Below are 19,605 nucleotides of genomic sequence, written 5' to 3'. Positions count from 1 at the left end.
AAGTAACTCATTACTTTCAAATGAAAGTATCTAGTAATATGTAGTATATTACATTTTGAAAGTAACTTGCCCAACACTGCACTGATCACAAGTCATGTATTAACATGAGAATCCACCCTTGGCTCTGCTGCCTTGATCCATGCTGTTTCGGTGCGCCAGTGAATGATTTCCAAACAGACCATTATTTAATCCAGACACTCAAATGTAAAACCCCTAATTGGATCACATCTATCTATCAATGTAGTGTAATGTTCTGTCTAATCTCCATACGCTTCCTCCTCCTTCCAGACCATACTGTCAATCTTGCACACACATGTAGGTAGCCATCTTGCTCACGATGCGCACATCCGGCCGGCCCCAAGCTTCAGGGTGAGTTTTGTTACTGTATTGACCGCTGGCCAAACAGATAGAGTATCAGTCATTTTGAATCTAGCAACCATCCCTGACATCCAGAGCTGCTTTGACATTCAGGCGATCTGTATTGAAATTATGGGGGGCTGGTGGCATTTTTGCGGGTCGCATGGAAAGGACACCTAATATAACGGGTGACCACCTCTCTAACAGCCACCCATCCAACACGCCATTTGTACCATCTCAACACTGACACACAACCTGCCTGGATTTAATGACTGAGTGTAGGGAGGGGGGGGGGGGGGGTGAAAGGATCAGTGGATGGAGGAAGAACAGGCAATAGAGAGAGAAAGGGAGAGAGAGATTTGGAGAGATCAATCTCCATGATTGACCTTCCTGATGATCGATCAGTCTTCATAGAGGAAGAGGAGCGCTGGAATGCAGGAAGGCAATGAGAATAAAGCCGTCTAGACTACTGCTGATTAGGATTCAGCGTGTGACAATTACAGCCATTTTCCAATCAGCACAGGTCATCCAGGTCTATATGTGCTGACGATCTGTCTTCACATTCATTCATTAGCCTGTAGGTAAAGGATGTGCACCTGGTGTGTGCTGGAATATGCTCCCTCCAGCCTCTCTGCAGAAGAACAAATTGCTACAGAAAATGAGCAGCATGGTCTCCAGAATAAAATGTCACCATTGTAAATTGTTGCAATCCATGGATATGTAGAATATTGCATTTCTGAACCAAAAGTATGTTGCATAGCATCTTTCTAGATACACTGTATGTGAGTGAATATCAATGTTATACGCGGCGTTATAGAGTCTGCTATTTAAATAGTGCAGTGGCCAGTCAGGGTGTTGTGGGCAGGGTGGATGGAGGGCGTAAAAACACTTGCCTTTCACACTGGAGGGCTGTGTTCAAGTCCCAGGGTTTCCAAAGTTTTAATAATAATAATAATAATTGATTGGGTTTATATAGCACTTTTCAAGACACTCAAAGCGCTTCACATATCAGGGGAGGGAGGGGGAGGGAACTCAACTCATCCACCACCGATGTGGTGGATCGATTTTCAACCGTGAATCAGATTTAGGCGGACTTTAACGTTGGAAAGGTTTTAGCATCATAAGGCCGATGTTTTACATTATAGTCAAGTCATGTCAAGTTTATTTGTATAGCACATTTCATACACAGAGGCAATTCAAAGTGCTTCACATGAAATGGTTGACAGGAAAATAAAAGAAAAGAAGAGAGTAAAATGGACATTTAAAAGCATAAAATAAACGAAAAGAAGAAATAAAATTGACATTTAAAAGCACCTTAAAACTTATCAACTTAGCAACTTAAAAAAAAGAGTATAAAAAGTGCAATAAGCAACAGGCGCAGCAGTTGCAGAAAGAGCTAAAACTTATAGAGGACTCATTGGGTTTGCATAGTAGCTGTCAGCAGTTAAAAGCGACGGTAAACATAAAAGTCTTTAGTCTATTTTTAAAAGTAAGTAAGGTTGGGGCAGATCTGAGGTCTTCAGGCAATTTGTTCCAGCTAGCAGAAGCATAGTGGGTAAATGCAGCCTTCCCATGATTTGATTTGATCCTAGGGACAGTTAATAAGCTGGACCCTGTTGACCTAAGAGTTCTAGACGGTTCGTAGCGTGGGAGCAATTCAGCTATGTATTTTGGGCCTAGGCCATTAAGTGATTTATAGACTAATAACAGTATTTTAAAATCTATTCTCTGACACACTGGCAACCAGTGTAAGGACTTAAGAACTGGAGTGATATGATCAGCTTTCTTAGTCTTCGTTAGAACTCTAGCAGCAGCATTCTGAATGAGTTGAAGTTGCCTAAGTTCTTTTTTAGAGAGACCAGAAAAAAGGCTATTGCAGTAGTCTAACCTACTATAAATGAAGGCGTGAATTAGTTTTTCTAGATCCTGTCTGGACATGTATACCCTAATTCTTGCTATATTTTTAAGATGATAAAAAGCAGATTTTCTAATTGACTTAATGTGGGAGTTAAAGTTGAGATTGGAATCAATAATAACTTCAAGATTTTTGACTTGATCCTTAGGCTTCAGGGATAGAGACTCAAGGCGTACAGTGATTTTAAGCCTTTGTTCTTTGGGGCCAAACACGATCACCTCAGTTTTGTCTTTGTTTAGCTGTAGGAAATTCTGGCACATCCAGTTATTTATTTGATCAATGCACTGGCACAATGATTCTATGGGGGCATAGTCAGCTGAGGAAAGAGTTATATATAGGGATGCACGATAATTATCGGACCGATAAATTATCGGCCGATATGGCCATTTTGCGTTATTATTTATTATTCCGATAATGGCCTTTTTCCGATAAATTATCCGATAATAATCCTGTTTATTTTTTGCCTCAGAAGCGGAGCTTTTTGTTGTCGCACATTCGTGACATCACAGCTGCGACGCAAACATGGCTGCTGCCAGTGTGTAGTGTGTTGCTGTTTTTCAGTTTCACAATGATCAGAAAGCTACTGTAATTTGCAATCCATGTCCCACACAGGTTCCGAGAGGAGGGGAACCTCTAAGTTGGCATTACGTTAGCATTAGCTCAGTCGTAGCGGGCCTACCCTGCAGGCTCGTCCGCTTGGCAAACTGTGACATTTACAGTCTGTGGCTTGTGATCAAACAGCCCCACAAAAGCACTTAATACACAGAGCTTGCGTAAACTTATAGAAACTAATGGAAACCCCTTTACCCGAAATGAAACATCCAGGGATTGTGTATTTAACTCCAAAAAACCACTCGCTAACGTTAAGCTAACCGCGCTAGTTAGCGTTAGCTGCGGGACAGAGCCAATAATGAAAACAAAGGAGCAGTCGCGCACATTAGGCTACATAAAAAGCATCAGTCAGTCAACATTACATAGTGCCTTTTATTTAATCTGGTGGCAGCATTTTTCAGTAAAAAGTGAAACGACACAGATGGTTTATAGTGCCTGCCCATGGACTGTATATATGCCTGCCCCATTCATTGGGCCCAGGCTACAATTCACTGAGAACTGGAACCAATGCAAAATTTGAACAGATCAGTATGACAATAAGAGTCTAAATTACTATGCCTTTTGTCATTGTGTTTTATCTGCAGACTAAGCAGCTTGGCTTTCCGTTCTATAAAAGCCTTTATTTTTGTATTCACTATAATTGAGTGATACACTTTATTAAAACAATCATATTATATCAGAAGTTTTGTTTGTTTTGCGTTCACAGTGATGTTAGTTAGATTTGGTTAGGTCAGAGCTATGCGCACTACATCCATACATCTACCCTAACCCTTTTTTAACCCCAGGTGTGCATAAAATACAGGTTAAAAACAAAAACAAAAAATTATATCTATTTTTATTATAATAATTATCGGTTATATCGTATCGGTTATCGGCCAAGAAGAATATATTTATCGGTTATCGTATCGGCTCTAAAAATCCATATCGTGCATCCCTAGTTATATACAACTGAGTGTCGTCTGCATAGTTATGATAGGCTACTTTGTTTTTTTGCATAATTAGGCCTAGAGGGAGCATATAAAGGTTGAAGAGAACGGGCCACATAATGGATCCTTGAGGCACCCCACAAGTCATCCTAGTTAGGTCAGATGTGTAATTGCCAATGGAGACGAAGTACTTCCTGTCTTGAAGATAGGACTTGAACCACTGGAGGACCGTACCCGATAGCCCAACCCAGTTTTCCAGTCTGTCCAATAAAATTGAGTGGTCAACAGTGTCAAATGCACTAGAATCGAATTTTTGCCTGAGTCTGTGTTCATTCTGATGTCATTTATGACTTTAGTAAGCGCGGTTTCAGTGCTGTGATGGGGGCGAAAGCCTGATTGGAGTTTATCTAGGAGATCATTTGAGGTTAGGAATCTATTGAGTTGTAGGTAAACAACCTTTTCAATTATTTTGGCTATAAAGGGGAGATTAGATATTGGTCTGTAGTTACTGATTACCGATGCATCAAGGCTACGCTTTTTTAGTAGGGGTTTAATAACTGCAGTTTTCAGGGACTCAGGAAAAGTGCCGGTCACAAGGGATCTATTAACTATTTGCAATAGGTCCGACGACAGACAGTTATAAATGCTTTTAAAAAAGCTTGTTGGAAGGGTATCGAGACAGCACGAAGATGATTTAAGGCCTTGCACAGTTTCCTCTAAGATGTCGTGGTCGATAACGCTGAACTGGGACAAATTTATCGAACTAGGGATCTGCGGGTAGGATGATGTCACAGCATTTCTTGGTGTGGAGCCACTAATAGCCTGCCTGATATTAATAATTTTATCCGTAAAAAAGGCAGCAAACTCATTACATTTGACAGTAGAGAGGAATTCAGGTGCTACACAAAGAGGCGGATTAGTCAGTCTATCAACTGTGGCAAATAGAGTGCGTGCATTGTTCACATTTTTGTTAATTATCTCGGAAAAGAACGATTGTCTCGACCTTTTCAGTTCGAGGTTGTAGGAGTGAAGGCTTTCTTTGTAAATATCATAGTGAATGTGAAGATTAGTTTTCCGCCATTTACGCTCAGCTTTTATATTACATTACATTACATAAGGCAGATGTTTTACATTACATTACATTACATTACATAAGGCCGATGTTTTGTTTCCAATTTCATGTTGAGATTGCAGAAACATATAATGCTGACATTTTATTCTGGCGATTGGGTTGAAAATGACTGAATAAATCATAGGTTCAAATGCCAGATATTTCTTGCAGGTAGACTATGCTGTACTGTATGTATAATCTGATGTGATCTAGTTCATGTAACTTACTTTAATGTATTCAAACAATAAAAACATTTAAAGGGCCCATATTTTGCTAATAATTTATTATTATTTTATTGTTGGCCTCCACTAGAGTAGCTTTGCATGATTCATAGTTAAAAAAAAACTCATTGTTTATCTTGTACTGGCTCTCACATGCCCCCTTCAGTTCACCCTCTGTCTGAAACAATCTGTTTTAGTCTTCTTCTGCGTTTGTGCCCGATGCGCCTACCCACACAGTGCTCCACAGCACCCTTCTGGTCGGAAGCTATATATATACTCTATCTATCTATCTATCTATCTATCTATCTATCTATCTATCTATCTATCTATCTATCTATCTATCAGTATCTGTCTGTCTGTCTGTCTGTCTATCGATCGATCGATAGATACATAGAGTCATGCATAACAGAAACAGAATCTATCTGCTGTGGGTACTAAATTTGGTAGTTGTAAAACATTTATATCAACAAGCAACGGATTGCCAAAACAAATTTTAACATGGGGGGGTAACAACATACAGTATATGATACAAAATTAACAACATATATGATACTAAATTAAGAAAGCATAATATCTTTAAGCAAGCTTAAAAAAAGTTTAAGAGTTCACACTCAAAATAAGGTTGTAAGTTGTTTGAAGAATACATCATGTGTGCTATGAACTGTCCAGGCGTTGCATTAACTGTTAAAAGTGAAAAATTGCATAAGAAAAATGCTATTAGGTGACAGATCACTGATTCATCTGTATGGTGTTGTATGCATTTTAATAGCGAATGGCCTGGTTCTGTAATTGAAAAGCACATGCCATTCTAATTGTAAGAGCACATTTTAGGAAATGTGTCTTACACGTATGTGAACTACCAGTGTAGTTTTGGTCTCACTCCTAATGGTGGTAATCACGCTGTTTAGAGACACAGTTCTAATCTTATCTATTTGTAGCGTCCACAGCCAACCCCTCGTCTTGCCCAAATACAATGTGACTGTGTTTCTAACATGTAACAGCCCAGGCTCAGTGGACTACAAATGAGGGAAGACCACACATGTTTTAAAGGCATAACAAAAAGTATTTATTATAAACTAAATGAATTACTCAAAAGATGAGATTAGATGTGTCAGTCAGTAACATCAGTAGTGAATGCAGTGTGTGGATGAGTGGGAAGTGTAGTGTAGTGTAGATGTTTGAGATGTATGAAAGTAAGATCCAAAAGAGCCAAAGCTCAAATCAAAGCAACAAGGTGGAGGGAGGAGGAGAGAGAGAATGAGAGTGAGCAGCCAGCTCAAATAGGGAGCATCCAGGTGCTCCAGATCAGCTAATGAAGCAGCCCCAGCCTCTGCCCAGCCAGGACCTGCAGACTGAAAGCAACCAATTAGTACAATGCAATGAGCCCACAGCACATAGTGAGGGCTGCCACAAACATGATTGCAACAAACTAGACCACCTACCATATCAACACCCGTGATCAACACATATGTTACTGTGTTTCTAACATGACTGCAAACAAACTAGACTACCTACCATATCAACACCCATGATCAACACATATGTTACTGTGTTTCTAACATGACTGCAAACAAACTAGACCACCTACCATATCAACACACAACTGGGTGCAATTAAAATGCTTTAAGATTGTGTGTTGGGATATAAGATTTATAAACTGAGGACTTAACTGAAGAAAACAACTTGGTTTGCATTGGAAACAATTGAAATGATGTGACGCCATTGGCAGACTCTGTTCACTTGTCTCAGTTACTCAATACTACGGGAAATTGCTTGCTAAGATGGATTTGTATTGCAGTGCGGCCCAATGCAATTACAATTCACTTCCTGACATGAATGGAAATGGAGGTGAATTGACTCCTTACACAGTCATAACAGGGACCCAGACAGCAATGAAGAAAAGGGACGTCTGAAAAGTAGAGTGCCCAATTGGGGTGGGGGTAGGGGGTGGGTGACCCCTGTTTGCACTAGCCCATATTGCATATAGGGCACGCCTGGCCTTGTCAGATGAAGTCTATCATTCCCTTGAAAGAAGTGAAGGCGCGGTGCAGCATGGCCAGATGGACGACACATGGCCTTAGCATTGTCATTCAGATGCAGCGTGCCACACGCCTCTCTTCATAAAGCACACGTGCATCAATTCAGCAACTTTAAAGAGGCGGTATGGAAATGTGGCATGCGTTATCATCTGTTACCGTGCGATTTGGGGTTTGAACGTGGCTGTCCTCAACTTTATAGCCTATTTTCCAAAGGAGGATGTTGAGTATATCAGTGCCATAGACCAGTCATTCTCAACCTATGGTACGCATACAACGGTGGTCCTCTCCCTGTATCCGACCGTTTCTCACCAGCGAAGCGACACAACTCCTGGTCCAGGCACTTGTCATCTCTCGCCTGGACTACTGCAATGTTCTTCTGGCTGGGCTACCTGCTGTAGCCATCCGACCGCTTCAGCTCATTCAGAACGCTGCAGCCGGTCTGGTATTCAACCAACCCAAATTCTCTCATGTCACTCCCCTCTTCCGGGACCTTCACTGGCTTCCCATCTCGGCACGCATTAAATTCAAAACACTGGTTCTGGCCTACAGGGCAGTACACCAGACAGCCCCTTACAATCTATGTTCAGGCTCCAAATCTCTCACCGTTCCCTCCGCTCCTCCACCAGCGCAGGACGCCTCGCCCCTCCTTCACTACGGGGCCTCAAAAGTCGCTCATCCCGTTCGCGACTCTTCTCGTCCCTGGCACCTCAATGGTGGAACGAGCTTCCACCTTCGGTCAGGACGGCCGAATCACTGCCGATCTTTCGGAAAAGCCTAAAGACACACCTTTTCATGCTCCATCTGGGCCCTTCTTGATCTAACTTCTTTCTCTCTCTTAAAAAAAAAAAATCTAAACTAACCTTAACTTGTACCACTGTTCCTGCAGAAGTTGTAGTTGTCATAGACTGTTACATAGTTGATTGCTCTATTGCTGACAAAAATGTGTTATTGTAAGTCGCTTTGGATAAAAGCGAGGATAAAAATGACGTAATGTAATGTAATGAAAAAAAAATAAGAAGAAAGAAAGAAAGAAAAAAAGAAGAAGCGTTTCAGTGTTAACACATTCACTGCCAACAGTTTTTCCAATACTGTAGGTAGCTTCTGCCAAGGGTTTTTTTGAGGATTCTGGCTCATCTTTCAAGAGCCGAGGATTATTTTCTGCTAGGACTTTGTGAACACAAAATATCTCAAAAGAACTAATAGAATGTGTGCTTTCTCTGTCTAAAATAGTTAGTTTTTATCATGTTCTGTTATGTAGGCATTAGCAGTTGAATACAGCATGGTTTCAGCGTCTGAGAAGGAAAGCTGAGAAAAATGCATTTTTGTGAAATTCGATAGAACAGGCAGAACAGTCACTTTAACCATTTATTTTTGGCATCAGTGAGACATCAGACATCTAAACAATTAGTTCTGAACAGTAATTTCCTCCATAACAGCACCCCCACCCCCCTCTCCTTCAAACTCCTCCCTCCGTGGGTGTGTCTCTGGTGGCTGCAGCATGTGTCACAAGCGAGTCTCTGCTGCCTGTCTGTGCTGCCTGGCGAGGCTGGCGGCCGCTCGTCGGGCGAGTCTGGATGGGGCTCGTTCGTTTCTGGGTTTTCGGTTGTGAGCTGGGATGAAGCTGCGTACGATTCTGGGCTTTCTGCTGGTGTTTCAAAGTGTGTTGCACCCAGAGTCTATTTTTGGAATCCCCCACCGCCAGCTCCCAGCGCGAAAGCGAAAGCGTTTTCGCCAAACCATTTTCATGAGAATGGCTTCCTCACGCTTTTTCCTGCTGTTTTTGCTCGGCTTTCTCTAGTCTGGAGTAGGGCTGTCACGATTCCTCGAGTACCTCGAATAACTCGAATAATTAAAATGATCGAGGCCAAAATGATTCGCCTCGACACGGCATTTAGAGAGTAGAGACTGTTTCTCACGGACGCTTACTGGTGTGGCACAGCGCTCTTCCGGTGTAAACACGCGAGGACACATGATCGCAGACAGACCAGAGACGGACCCCGCAAAATGGAACGAGGCGGCGGAGAAAGCAGACAGGAGGAGCCGGGAAGGGAAGAACCAGGGCCGACAAAGCGACCGAAACTGTCTAAGTGTGGGACCATTTCACGCTGAAAAAGGACACAAACTCAGTGGTGTGCAAGACGACACTTGCATATCACAACAGTACCTCGTCAATGCTTCAGCACCTGAACCGTAAACATCCAGTCTACGCATCCACCAGCGCATCTACGTCGAGCGGAGCAAGTACTAACGTAACGTTAACTATACACAACGCTAATGTAAATGTATGCTAATGATTGCTACTTGATATTAAGACTAGTAGTAGTTGTGCTGGGGCTTGCCACGTTGCCAATATGACTATTAGTAACTGCATTCACGCTGCATTTTTTTGATGTGGCTTGCCGTTTTCTGTGAGAAATACAAAGCTCAACCTAACGTTAACGTTAGCGGCTAATTTAACAGCGTTGTGTGTGTGTGTGATCACACTAGCCTGTTGGTGTGTGAGAGAGAAAGAGAGAGTGAGTGTGTGTGAGAGAGAAAGAGTGTGTGTGTGGAGAATGTACATTTACACACCCTAGACCGGTCGACTCTTCTCATGATGATTGCAAACAACTATTTAATTGGTGCATTTTAGGCTCCAATTATTACACCACCTGACCTGTTATCTTGCTATTCTGATATTTGTGTCAATAATAGGCAACAGGTCTAGGGTGTGTAAATGCGCATTCTCCAGTTTTGTTATGAGCTTACCTAATAAATATCAATATTAATTATTATTTCACCTCTTTTTCAGCGGATCACAGCGTACTATGGACAGCTTTGTAAGGACGGGTGAAAAAGATGAATGGTGCCACTGCCAGTTCTATGCAATTTAAAAATAAAAATGTTGTTTTTTCTAAGAAAGAAACTAATGTAGTTGTTTATTTGAAGAGATTTATCTTATTTTTTGGTGTATATTTACGATAAGCCTTTGAAAACACAAAAAAGGGTTCTTATCCGATTACTCGATTAATCGATGGATTATTCGGTAGAATACTCGATTACTAAAATAATCGATAGTTGCAGCACTAGTCTGGAGAGCACTGTCGCCACTTAGTGGGTCGGTAAAATAGGTTATACACATTCAATAGCTCACATATTTTTATAGGAGATGTAAAAGGGTTTGATCCACGTCCCACTGTCAATTTTTTTTTTTTTTTTTTTTGACGAGTTAACTCGTCGACGGCAGTCAACCGTTGTTGTTTTTTTGACGAGTTAACTCGTCGACGGCAGTGAACGTGTTAACAAGCGTTGTGCTTGTTGCTCTGTAAGTGGTTCCAATACTCGATGAGTTCATTGGGCTGGAAGTCGTGGGACGTTATCAGCTGACTGTATGTGCAGCTGGAGTACGTTGAAGAGGAACTCGTTGGGAGGCGGCACTGGGTCGATGCGCAGCTTGGCCAGGCAGATCCCCATGTACATGTCCTCCAGGAACAGCCTGGGTATGCTGAGTGATGCCTGGTAGATCAGCTCCGCCATGTCCCCGGAGAACACGTACCCCGTGCCCGAGCAGAAGGCAGGGCCTACCTTGCTGGGGTACAGTTCCGGCGGCATGTACCACTTGCTGTCCTTGTTGCGGATTGGTTTGTAGTCCCTCCACAGGAGGCCCGTGAAGTACCTCTGCCTGGGTGGCAGCTCGGGCTTCAGCAGCTTCTGGATGAGATACTCGGTGTTGACGAACATGTCGCTGTCCGTCTTCATCACGTAGCATACGCACGGACAGTGGCTAGCCACCCAGTTCATGCCCATCAGGGTTTTGATAGTCAGGTTGTGGTACGTGTCCTGGTAGTCCTGTTGGATGATGTCGTGGTGGACACGGCTCTCCTCCTCTATGCTGCGCTGGAGGAAGGTGTCCGAGCCCAGCTTAGGTAAGATGCAGGTGTGCAAGAGCCGTTTGCAGCACAACGCCTTCCAGTGCGCTAATAGCGTTAGCAGCACTGAACCGAGTGCCACATGTGCTGCTAGTGGCTCCGTCAGCAGCGCAAGTGGGGAATCCACAAACAAACGACGCAAAACGGTGCGCAAATACAACTCCAGTTACATATGGTTAGGATTCAGCTGCGGTGGGACGGAGGAAGAGCCCAGGCAACAGTGCAGGCTGAGCCGGAGAGTTTAATAGAGTTGTCTTGTAATCAAAAAGGGGCGCCCTGCTGACTAACCCTAAGGAGATAAATAACCGTTTTAGGGAGTTTTACAGTGAACTCTACTCATCTAAGTGTGATGCCGCCCAGTCGGATTTGAGTGACTTTTTCGACCCTCTGGAAATGCCCAAACTTAGTGATGATGCCAGAAAGGACTTAGACTCTGATTTTACATTGGAGGAAATAACATCTGCTATTAAGTCATTCCCATCAGGCAAAGCAGCTGGCCCGGATGGATTTGGCGCTGAATTTTACAAGAAATTTTGCAACATTCTCGCTCCACTCCTCCTCAGAATGGCATCTAACTCGGTGAAGGACAAAATCTTGCCTAAAACATTGTATGAAGCTAACATCTCCCTCATCTTAAAAAAGGGGAAGGACGAAGCCGATCCGGCTAGCTACAGACCCATAGCGCTTCAAAATTTTGACAGAAAAGTAATCACTAAAATGCTGGCGACCCGGTTAAATAGACATTTGTCATCTATTATTCATCCTGACCAGACAGGGTTTATCCCGAGTAGGTTTTCTTTCTCCAATGTCAGACGTCTCCTTAACACCATATACGCGGATCACAGTAAGACCAGTGGTGCTGCGATTTTGTCACTTGATGCACAAAAGGCGTTTGATCAGGTTGAGTGGCCGTATATGTTTGAGTCACTGCACAGATTCGGGTTCGGTAATTCATTCATATCCTGGGTAAAGCTTATATATGCGAGTCCGGCATGCTCAGTTATAACAAATGGCGACAAGTCAACCAGGTTTCCATTATTTCGTTCGGTCCAGCAGGGTTGCCCTCTTTCGCCGGCCCTCTTCGCCGTCGCGCTTGAGCCCCTTGCCTTAAAAATACGTAGTCACGCAAGCCTTGCAGGCCTTGAGGTCGGAGGTGTCGAGACACGTATCAGTTTGTATGCCGACGACGTAATAATATACCTGCATAATTCAGAAAAATCTATCCCCCCTCTCCTAGAACTAATCACTTCCTTCGGTAAGCTGTCTAGATACACAATTAATTGGACAAAAAGTGACTTCATGCCTCTCTCTGATCTCTTTACTCCTGGGTTCCTGGAGAGTCTCCCATTCAAATTAGCAAAGGGCCACCTCACCTATCTTGGCTTGACCATACCCAGAGATCCTAAGCTAATATTTAAGTTGAATTTTAGGGATTTTGTTTCAAAACTTAAACAATGTATAGAAAGCTGGAAAATCCTCCCTTTATCCATGATTGGTCGTATAAACTCAATTAAGATGGTTTCACTTCCCAGGTTCCTTTATTTGTGTCAAAGCCTCCCCATTTTTCTTACATCGGCTTTCTTCAAAGAGCTGGACTCCATAATTTTGTCCTATATTTGGAATTATAAGAACCATAGAATTTCTAAAGTTCATCTGCAAAAACCTAAGTCTGCAGGGGGGCTGGCCTTACCAGTGTTTAAGCACTATTACTGGGCTGCCAATGTTAGGGCTCTGATGTTTTGGCGACAAGGAACTCCTGGCAATTTAACTCCCGGGGCCCCTCTGTGGCTAAAAATGGAGGCTGGCTCTATCGACAGGTCCTCATTGCCAGCCATGTTGTTTTCTAAGCTAGAGGAGCCTGGGACTTTGAAAGGTTTGAGTTTTGTTGTGAAAAACTCTGTCAGAATTCTGAATCAGGTTAAGAAAGTTTTGAATGTACCAGATGTTTCTGTTCACACACCAATCTGTTTTAATCATTCTTTTTTGCCCTCATGGTCAGATAGAATTTGCCATGCCTGGAGTGAAAAGGGGCTGGTCTCCATCAGTGACCTGTATATTGATGGCCAATTTGCATCCTTTGATCTTCTGAAGAGAGCATTTGAGTTGCCCCAAACACATCTTTATAGATATATACAAGCTAGACATTATGTCCGATCCAAGATTCGCAATTTTGAAGTTCTCCCAGATGAACATGTTTTTTTTTAGGTTTTGTTAAGCCCTCCCAACTCCAGGCATCTTATTTCTAGGTTTGTGTGTTTGTTCGCCGATTGCATTAAGGCCCCCACTGAGAGGATCAAAGAGGCGTGGCAGGAGGAACTTGGTGTGGATCTGTCTGAAATCATATGGGACAGGAGTCTGTCTGTGGTCCAGCTCTGCTCAGTTAATAGTAGACATCAACTTATCCAATTTAAAGTTGCTCACCGTCTTCATTACTCCAAGCATAGGCTACACAAGATATATCCTTCGGTCTCACCACTATGTGATAGGTGTCGGGTGTCGGAGGGCACACTGTCCCATGCTTTTTGGTTTTGCCCTTCAATATCAGGATTCTGGGCCAAGATATTTGACTGGTACTCTAAGGCCTACAAAATAGCCCTCCAACTGGAGGCGGAGCTCGCCATCTTCGGCTGCTCGGAGTCCTCTTTGCTCCTCCCAACGGCCGTCCAGCAATCTCTGACACAGGGAATGACAGTTGCCAAGAAACTAATTTTGAAGGAATGGAAGTCCTCCTCCCCACCTTCTTTTCAGCTGTGGCTGACAGACATGATCTCAGTTATACGTATGGAGAGACTTAGGTTCCAGAGGTCAAATTCCTTAAAGAAATTTTTCGTTATTTGGGACCCGTTCTTGACCTATTTTGATCAGGCTAAAAGTGGTATTTGAGTTTCTTTTGGATCCTTTACACAGTATACAGTATATATATAGATATATATTTTTTTTATTGTTTTGTAAGCACATTTTGACATTTTGTAGCATTGTAATGTTGAATGTATGTATATATGTTTTTTCTTTTTTTTTCTTTTTTCCTGTTCTTGTTTTGTTTTCTTTATGTTCTGAAAAAGTAAAATAAAATATATAAAAAAAAAAAATAGAGTTGTCTTGTGACGAAACACTGAAGCCTGCTTTCAGAAAGTTGTTGGACTTTTGGATAAAGCAACACAGAGAATACCCTGCCCTGTCTGACAAAGCTGTGTGCTTTCTCCTTCCTTTTGCAACCACATATCTGTGCGAGAAAGGCTTCTGTTCACTTGCTGCCATCAAAACCAAATACAGAAGCAGGCTGGAATCAATCAATCAAAATTCACAGAGACAGGCACAACCTTCACATTAGCCTTATGTGAGTTGTCAATGGACCTCGTGTGTGTGTGTGTGTGTGTGTGTGTGTGTGTGTGTGTGTGTGTGTGTGTGTGTGTGTGTGTGTTGCTGAAATAAAGTTCTCAATTTTCTCACTTGCTGTGTGAGAATGATACGGTTATGTTCTCATTTACTGAGGTGCACTGCATTGTATGAGAATTGTGTGGAAGAGTTTGCTAGTTCTAGTGCTACCCCTTTGTACATTGTGGCTGACAAAAGTTAACAATAAATAATGTTATTAGGAATAAATGTGCCTCCTGCGTAAACTGCAGCTGAATAGACTGTATTTTAACATCGGTCATATGGTGGTAGTTGGAGAGCCAACTAATTTCTCAGGTGGTACTTGATGTAAAAAGGTTGAGAACCACTGCCATAGACGGTATAGAAATATGGACGTAGCCACCGTGAGGTCGCCCTTTGGTTTTGTGGACTCCCGTTTTGAATCTTCGAGTTTGGCATTTTGACCATCGCCATCTTGGGTATTTGGAGCCAGAAGCAGCTAGCGTGAGACCAGGGGTTTCCCACAGAACAGCAGCGCCACCTGCTATTGCTCCGGAATTGGCGAGTTGCGCAATCACTGGACAGATGATCGGTCAATCACGCTCACGCCCCAAAACATAGTCTGCTTTATTGTCTATTTTACTCTAAATTGGACCATAATTGACAAAATAAACACCATGCTGTATTGAGGAAGACTTGAAACTAGAGATTGAGACGATGCACTCATTAGGAAAGTGTTTACTCAGGCCATAAATCAAGTGAGAAATAGGGTAATTTTCCCATCTTTTTTAAAGATTATTTTTGGGCATTTTTGCCTTTATTAGACAGGACAGTAGGCAGACAGGAAAGGTGGGGACAGAGAGAGGGGATGACATGCGGAAAAGGACCTCGGGTCGGATTTGAACCTGCGTTGGCCGTGCAAAGGACAGAGCCTCCGTGGTACGCGTGCTACCGCGTGAGCACGGGTAATTTTCCCATTGACCGGACTTCTTTTTGCAGCCAGTGGACTCGCCATTAGAAAGAATGCAGATTTACGGTACTTCCGCATTGGCTTCATTTTTCAGCACCGGAGGTTGCCCCTTGATCAACAGTATCTTCATTGTATCTGCAAATTTCAATGCATTTGCGAAGCCTGTCCCCCACAACCCATTAAGGAACACACATTCCGGACAAACTAAAATGACTGACTGACTGACTGATCAAAGTGCAGCTCTCGCTTGAGCACCCAACTGCATGGCTGTGTCTCAGCAGCCGTCCACTGGACTATGTCTCAGCAGCCGTCCACTGGGCTGTGTCTCAGCAACCTGGAGCTCTGGAGGCTGCTGCTTCAGAGTGCCGGGTCTCGATACATGGTGCGCTCAACATCCAGAATGCTTTACATATTGCAGTTAGTGTATGGAACTAGCCGATAGGACCCCACTTCAAACAAACCGAACTATCCCTTTAAACACAAATAAAACCACTTTAACATATTTAACCGAAGGGTCATTAAAACCTGTGAAAGGACATTGTGTGCTGGTATTCCTCCTACTTTTAAATAATAAGCTGCCTAAATCTGAACGAAAATAACGAAAATGTTAAATGTGACTCACGGTTGAAATGTAGACGTTGGAAATGCTGTGACATGACTGGGATTTGAACACAGCTCTCCGGTGTGAAAGGCAAGTGTTTACAACCACCCCGGCCGCAATGCCCTTACTGGCCACCATGCTAATTCAATAACAGACTCTATGACATGTATAACGTTATCTAGAAACATGATATACAACCTATTTTGGTTCAGAAATGTTGATAATCTACCTATCTGTGGATTGCAGAAATGTACTGGACAATGCCAACATGTCATTCTGGCGAGCAGGCTGGATTTGGCTTTAGATTGACTTCATGTCATAATCTGAGTGCTGTCATAGCAGGAACTTGACAGCAGGCAGTAACACGTGTCTTGTATCTGGACTGTGTCTAGTTATCATTCAGCTGGATGACATTTAGCCCTGACAAAGCGTGTCTCCAGTACATACAGTCAATGTGTTTCTCTTTCCGTTGCCAGTTGTTACGCTCGTCACCTCCTCTTCTAATATTTACATTCTTTATAACTGACACTAAACACCTCATCTCACTTGTTACCCCCCACCACCGCCACCACCACAACTATCCTGACAATCTATTTTTGACAAGGATGTTACATACAAGCTGCCTGCTGCCTGTTTTATTTCCTGCTTGGCTCCACATGCTCAAGTTTATTTCTGTTTCCGTGGATCATGTATGTGGACTGGAGACGCATTGTATTCACACTTCATGCCAAATGCAATGCTTGACCAGCTCTAGAGCTGCAGGTGCATTTACACCTCGATTTTGTTCCATCTGATTACTATCTGATGATGAGCCAGGAACCATGTTAAAAAGGTGTAAATGGCATCATTGACAAGCATGCCACCCTAAAAAAAATCAAATCTATCTGGTTGTCAGCAACTAAGAAGCAATCTAATCAGGCTGTCCAAAAGGCAAATCGCCAATGCTGTCTTTTCAAATAACAGGTCAGACTGAAGGAATCATTTTCGAAGCAAATACATAGCCGGAACTACCGTGGCGGAACTAACGTTACTCCTGTGTTGACAGAGGCGCATGCTCTGTGTGCAGTCATCAGTACCTCCGGCTATGTATTTACATCGAAAATGATGATTTCTCGTAATTTTGGATTATTATTTCATAGCGTGGTGAGTACATGAGTCACAACGTACATTTGAGTGTTTTGGCGCTGTTGGATTGTGTATTTTTGGTGACTGAACAGGGGTAGGCTGCTGCACCGTTCACTACCATTGTAGTTAGCAACAGGGGCACAGAGCTACTTTATACTGCATGCACAGGGAAGAGAAGGGCATCTATCTTCTCGTTTTACTATCGGGAATATGGCAAATAGGCGAATCTCCCAAAATGTCAGCGTGTTCCTTTAAATTTTCTTTTACACACTTGCAAAAAAGTAGAATTATCTCACTCAGTTGGCAGAACTTTTCAAATGTATCGTGTGCAATGTGCATACTGTAGAGTGTTACGGCATAGCGAGAAAGGTATGGAGGGCCAATTAGGGGGCGCTGTAGGTACACAGGGATCCATAAAGTGTGGAAGAGCTGTAGCAGGGTCTCTTCATGCGTGCGTTTCCAGAGAGAGAAGGACAAAAATGGATTTGATGAGCGCACCACAAATCGTGCGGCGTGCGCGCTCCTGCGTACCGGTGTAAATCCAGGGCACGAGCGTTCTGCCTGACCTCAGCAGCAGCAGCCTCCACCCTGCATCCCCCCTCCTGCCAACGAGGCCTGCACCATCTCATCTCATCTCATCATCTCCGGCTCTCCTTCACCTCCCATCTTGCCGTGCAATCTAACTTTACAAAACCAAGTCCACTGTGGAGGCGCTCTCAGAAGAGCTGCGTCGGCACTACCTGTGGCTGGGGATTTCCAAAGTAATTATCGGGTGTATTGAAGAGGGATGGGGACAAGGAGAGAGGAGAAGATAGTGTAGATGGTGTGGAGGAGGAGGAGGAGGAGGGCAGTATAGCATAAAACAAGGCATGTCCTGAAACCATCTTACAATGGCTTGAATTATGTGTTACTTTACCTATCCTCGAGACCTGTTGCCTACAGGTACATGAAGCATTTTAAGTCTTGAATTCCCTTTAAAAGACAAATGAGACAAGTCCCAGTCACACAGTTTAATATTCCGATGATAATATTAATTCTATTTTTGCGTTGCATTAATTTGCAAAATTGGTCTTAAACTTCATTATAACTGGCATCAAAAAAGTCTTCAAAAGGTGTGAAATGTAAGTTGATGAAACACACTGGGCAGTTGGAATGGCGGGAACAGACGACAGGAGCAGGAGGGGAGAGCGAGGGCCGGGGGAGAGAGTGTGGGAGGACGAGATGGCAACCAGTAAAGTAACAGCAGCTGCCAAAGAGTTCAGCATATGGCGGATGCAGCAATTAAGATGGAACAGATTTGATTAAGAAAATATAGATATACAGTCCAGTCAACAACAAAAAGTGAGCGAGCGTGCTCGGTTTCCGCCCGACGCCTCCGGGAACGGAGAAAAACACAACTTTTGCGGCCCACTCTCGGCGCTCCCCCTCGCCTCATCGATCGATTCCAACGGCTTCTCAATTTTGCCGAGCAATGACTTCTCAATAAAACCGGTGAATGGGTATCACAACACCAACCCCCCCCCCCCCCCCCCCCCCCCTCCCCCCCGTTACCGAATCCAATTCCACAGACAACTCCAGCCTCTCTCATAATGGATTCTCTGTTTCATAGGCTTTGGCTTGTGTTCTTATGGCGCTTGGTTAATATTTCAGCCCGCTGTCTCTCTTCCCCACACAGCCCACTTTGTTGTATTGATTTATTTGCGCGTCTCCCTACATACCACCTCCACGGCAGGAAGACCATCTATTATGGAATTTAATACCTTTTTCAAGGAGCTCATTTCATTCTATTTTTCTCTCCCCCTGATCCCCCCCTATAAAACTATCGGAGGGTGTTGGGAGGAAATAGGGCCCCTGGATTTCAGAATAGGTGATGTGGTTTTAATCAACAACAAACAGGAAGTCGCGGTTGATGGCGAAAAGCCTTCCAACACTATTCACCTTATGTTCAGACCTTACAGTGGGCCAAATTCTTCCGGGGTCCGTCTAACACTTCCGGCGGTCACGGCGCCAAATATGAAAGAACGTCATGAAGAAGAGAGTTGTTTTTGTAGCGGACAGCGCAGGGTGTAAAACAAAAACGTAGCCTACTACTTTGAGCTCGGTACACAGCAAGCAAGCGGAGTATCCACTGTTAGCCAGGTCAGATAACGTTTATCGTCGACAATGACGAGCACTTTCTTGTAAAACATACCTGGACTCCAACAAAGAAAGCTTCAGAAGGTTTTCTCTCCTCCGAGCGCGGCCCGAGCCACTTACGTCTATAAGACCCACACACGTTAACGTAATTCCCCTGGAATGCGAGAATTACGAGCCAGTTACATGGCATTGCATTCTTAGACATTGCCGTTTGCTTTTATTTGGTATGTTACATACAATTGGCTAAAGTATTAGTTAATTCAGAGTTAGATTATATTGGAGCAGCCAGCCATTTTTTTTTCTTTCTTTTTTTGCCGGAAGTCGTAGGAC

At 43.3% G+C, this 19,605-nt stretch overlaps 1 protein-coding gene and 1 pseudogene across 2 annotated transcripts in view; both read right to left on the bottom strand.

Annotated features, from left to right (window-relative positions):
- Positions 1 to 19,605, bottom strand: part of robo3 (roundabout, axon guidance receptor, homolog 3) — a gene marked incomplete at its 5' end in the record, with an annotated part of 291,513 nt that overhangs the window by 216,072 nt on the left and 55,836 nt on the right. The window lies entirely within an intron of this gene.
- LOC310784925 (beta-1,3-galactosyltransferase 2 pseudogene) lies at positions 10,460 to 16,152 on the bottom strand (annotated as a pseudogene). Its single transcript has 2 exons — positions 16,036 to 16,152; positions 10,460 to 11,081 (listed from the first exon to the last, which is right to left on the bottom strand). The product of its transcript is annotated as a beta-1,3-galactosyltransferase 2 pseudogene (transcript).

The sequence above is a fragment of the Poromitra crassiceps genome, assembly GCF_964638095.1.
Source record: "Poromitra crassiceps genome assembly, chromosome: 1".
In the NCBI taxonomy this organism is placed as follows: domain Eukaryota; kingdom Metazoa; phylum Chordata; class Actinopteri; order Beryciformes; family Melamphaidae; genus Poromitra; species Poromitra crassiceps.
This window is presented reverse-complemented; position numbering and strand designations above follow the sequence as displayed.